Source organism: Cherax quadricarinatus, chromosome 71 (genome assembly GCF_038502225.1).
Source record: "Cherax quadricarinatus isolate ZL_2023a chromosome 71, ASM3850222v1, whole genome shotgun sequence".
Lineage (NCBI taxonomy): Eukaryota > Metazoa > Arthropoda > Malacostraca > Decapoda > Parastacidae > Cherax > Cherax quadricarinatus.
This window is the reverse complement of record NC_091362.1, coordinates 19,993,139-19,998,138: the sequence shown is the minus strand read 5'-3', so window position 1 is coordinate 19,998,138 and position 5,000 is coordinate 19,993,139.

Below are 5,000 nucleotides of genomic sequence, written 5' to 3'. Positions count from 1 at the left end.
ATGATAATCTATATAACTGTATTTGTGTATACCTAAATAAACCTACTCTATTCCACACAACATGACTTCCATTAGTGGGCCCCGCTCACTTGTGATCTCATCTCCAACCTGCTACACCTCACCTCCGTCCAGAACGTAAGTCTCTGATCTAAAGCTTCTACTTTAGAGACTGACCATGTTCCATCAAGGCTGAGGGACTGATCTCCTCAAACTACTTCACCCCATACACTGTCTCCAAGACTGTAATCACCTCTGTATTTCACAGATGGCAAAGTGTTACTCATTATGGAATGCAGTATAATGCGTCTGGGGAATCCGATAGTGGGATATTGTTTTCAGTATTTTTAAAGAAGAAATCCCGTGATTTGCTTCTCGATACGTCAGAGGTAAATTACTCTGTCAATTCATTGTCGATCCGCCTGAAAAATTACTGCCGTGTCACGGTGGCTGTTACTGTGTTCACAGTATTTGTCACTGTACTCACGGTATCCGTCACTATCTTCACGGTATCCGTCACTGTCTTCACCATATCTGTCACTGTCTTCACAGTATCCGTCACTGTCTTATTATTATTATTATTATTATTATTATAGTATTAATACTAATACTAATAACACTAATAATAATAATATAATAATAATTATTATTATTATACTAATAACACTAATAATAATAATAGAATAATAATAATAATAAAATAATAATAGAATAATAATAATAATAATAATAATAATAATAACAAAATAATAATAATAATAGAATAATAATAATAATAATAATAATAATAATAATAATAATAAACACTAAGAAGAAGAAGAAGAAGAAGAAGAAAAAGAATAAACACTGTTTCAAAGCATTATACTTTGACTTAGATATTTGAATGTTCGTGTTGGTAGTTACCTGCAGCAGCAGACTAATGAACAATAATGTTAACAACAACACAAACATTTCCTTGCCAAAGCTCTGGTAAAGAAAATTATTTAATGACCTACATAGGGAAATTTACTTTCGTTTTACGTTTTCTGACGTAAGTCGTTTTATTATCAGCAAATTTACAATAAAATAATAAACTGTGTGATTAAAGACTGCAGGAAATCATTTTTTTTTGTTTTGTTTTGGTTGTATTTTTGCAAGGATTTGTTGAGCACCAGTTGCATCACACACACACACACACACACACACACACACACACACACACAGTTAATGGAAAATTTTTAACTTTGTCCAGTATATAGACCATGAGCTATTATCCTACCTCAGTTCATTTCAAACCTCATAAGTAACTAAAATATACTTATGTTCCGCCAGGATGCGACCCACAATAGTCTAGTGCACCTTAGGAATATTTACTGACACTCATTAGAGATTAAAACAGAGGTGAGAGAGAAAAGGAGAGGAATGTTAAAATATAGAGAATAAGTGATAACCAATCAAACTGTCTGTTTTGACTTTGCTTTTTAATTAAATCAATACATTATAGTTGAGGGAGAGATTGCTGGCTCACAGATGGCTCCAACTTGATCCTGTTCCCTATTTATATGTCTCATAACAATAAAAACGCTTTTAAAATGAGCCAATGAAGGTAACAGAGAGAGAGAGATGGAGACACAGAGAGAACACATCTCCAAGAGTTCCTTCAGCTGCAACAAATAGCATTCGTAAAGAAACTCTCTTATTTCACATAACACTAACTCTTGATAAATTAGACACATGTGCAACTCTTGGGTATCAAGATTCTTCTTTGTATGGACTGATGAAGCCACTGTGTGGCGAAACGTTTCCTCAATAAAGATACCCAAGAGTTGCACATGTATCTAATTTATCAACGTGTCGGTTCTCTGAACCATTCATCTACCACACTAACTCTTATAGCTTCAGGTTCTACCCTCGGCAGCTACCAGAAAACAATCTCCAGACGCTTTACCAAAGCTACTGTTAATTACCGTCTTTCCTAAAAGTCTATGTGTATATATATATATATATATATATATATATTTTCTGATCGTGCTATTTTTTCCAAGCATATCCGCCATTATAAGTTACTGAGCAGTATGCAATCTGTCCCCGAGACCCATTCTACTACTCGTTTGAAGATAGCAATTACAGAAGCGGCCAGTCTGCTTCTCTGCTTTTACGACGCCAAATTCTCGTCTTTTCGAGACTGGACCGCCAAGAGACCCCAGCATTTCTTAATTGAAATATAAGAGAAAGAGACATATTTTTGAGATAATGGAGGAAAAACATGATAATTTTCGGTGAATGTGGTAGAGGGGGAGGGTTCGTCGGAAGACCGAATCTCATGTTTCACGATCGAAGGCCCTCGTTTGATGTGCCTTTTTTTCTCTCGTTAAATTACACGATTTGTAAAGCTGATGGTGTTCCAATCACTGGTTGCTGGCTCAGAGCTGCCTTCGTGGCATGTGAATTCAAGTGTCTGAACCTTGAGTTTATGTTACACGAATTTCAAGTATTGTACGAAAATATCAAGAACCGTACGTCAGATTCAAGTACTAAACGTGTATTTTAAGTATTTTATATGAGTTTAAGATGTATACGTAAGTTTTAAGTTATGTGCATTAGTTTAGGTATTATGCTTATGTTTTCAGTGAGCACTTGAGTACTGGAGAGAGAGAGAGAGAGGGAAGGAGGAAGAGAGAGAGAGAGGAGAGATGCAGAGAGACAGAGAGAAGCATGGAGAGAGAGAGGCAAATAGGCAAAGACGGAAAGAGAGAGGGAGATAGATATACAGAAACAAACAGAAAAAGAGACAGAGATATGTTATCTATTTTGCACCGATATGTGGTTTCAGGAGCCTCCGTCCCGTCTGTCTGGAGTGTTTGTGCGTGTGACAACGCTGGCTTCAGACACTCTGGAGACTCGTGTTTGTGCGTGTAACAACGCGGGCTTCAGACACTCTGGAGACTCATGTTTGTGCGTGTAACAACGCGGGCTTCAGACACTCTGGAGACTCGTATTTGTGCGTGTAACAACGCTGGCTTCAGACACTCTGGAGACTTGTGTTTGTGCGTGTAACAACGCTGGCTTCAGACACTCTGGAGACTCATGTTTGTGCGTGTAACAACGCTGGCTTCAGACACTCTGGAGACTCATGTTTGTGCGTGTAACAACGCTGGCTTCAGACACTCTGGAGACTCGCATGATCCACCCTCACATTTGCGGGAAGGAGAAAACAGTTTGATTACAGCCTGGCGGTGAGGAAAGAGCACCTGGTTTTACATAATTCTCCACTAGTACAGTGATTTATGTAACCATTACTCGCTGATAAAGAAGCCATCGCCCAATTTCTCAACATCGTTTGCTTTGTTCCCCACTGAGAAAGCATTTCTCACTCTGACAAAAGCTTCTACTTTGACAAAAAAAAAAATAGCCGTGGTCGTGCAGCTTTCTCAATTAAATTTATATATTTATGTTTCGCTGAGGAGTGTAAATGATGCTTGCAAAATTTGCCAATTAAATTTTAATTTCTCTTAGCAAAAAGAGTAAGTTTGTAAACATCAATACCAGAAAAATAACAGGTAAATATTTTGTGTGAAGATGAGTAGCTATTTCGACCGTGTTTTTACCTAATTTTGTATACTTTTTTTAGTATTTTTTCCACAAACTGCCGTATCGACTAGTTCTATTTTTTATTATACTATTAAAAACAGGTGATTCGTGATAATCAGTGTAGTGCCTATGGTTTACAATCGAAGGTCTCGTGATCAATCATGGACGAGTCGAGACGTGTGAGCAAATCACCTAGCACCTGTTGGCCCTCTTAATCTAACAGTAAATAGGCAACTGGAGGCTATTAGGTTTTTGGGGTCATATCCAAGGGAAGGGGAAAGTTTTAGTATACCTTAGAAAATACTGGGTTTACAGAGTTCGTGAAGTGCTATACGAGCAGGTTAAAATAGACTATTTCCAAGCTAAAAGCAATGTGTATATTACTGAAAAATGGAGATAGAGTTTACCAGGTTATTGGAGTTAGCATTTAATAGGTTGAGATTCAAAACACATAGAGTGAACATAGAACACAAGGTAACGAATACACGACCATAACACAGACTCTCGTTCACGGCTAAACCGTTTTTTTTTATGTGTGTGTGTGTGTGTGTGTGTGTGTGTGTGTGTACTCACCTAGTTGTACTCACTTAGTTGAGGTTGCAGGGGTCGAGCCCAAGCTCCTGGCCCCGCCTCTTCACTGGTCGCTACTAGGTCACTCTCATTGTACCGTGAGCTTTATCATACCTCTGCTTAAAGCTATGTATGGATTCTGCCTCCACTACATCGCTTCCCAAACTATTCCACTTCCTGACTACTCTGTGGCTGAAGAAATACTTCCTAACATCAGTGTGATTCATCTGTGTCTTAAACTTCCAACTGTGTCCCCTTGTTACTGTGTCCAATCTCTGGAACATCCTGTCTTTGTCCACCTTGTCAATTCCTCTCAGTATTTTGTATGTCGTTATCATGTCTCCCCTATTTCTCCTGTCCTCCAGTGTCGTCAGGTTGATTTCCCTTAACCTCTCCTCGTAGGACATACCTGTGTGTGTGTGTGTGTGTGTGTGTGTGTGTGTGTGTGTGTGTGTGTGTGTGTTTACGGGTCGTATTTCACAATTTGGGTTGAAAGATTATCTTTTTTTAGCCATAATTACCATTCGAAACTGGGCATGCAGTATTAAAACGAAATATAGCTAGGGGACAAGGAAGGAGAACGAAGAAAAGGGATAACAGAAAGAACAGAGTTGAGCACCTCAAATGCAGGTGAATGCCACACGAACGAGCGGCATTTAATCAATAATAACACTGCGACTAGCCGAGGTCTCGAAACCGTGTCGTTTTAGCCTGCCTCATGGTGAACGAAAATTCACGACGCTCTAACCCACGGGACCAACCAATCCCACAAAGATCACCGTGATCACTGTGATCACGGATAACGTTAAAACACCTAGTTCTGCTGGGTACATGATCTTTGTAGGACTGGGTGGTTCCGTGGG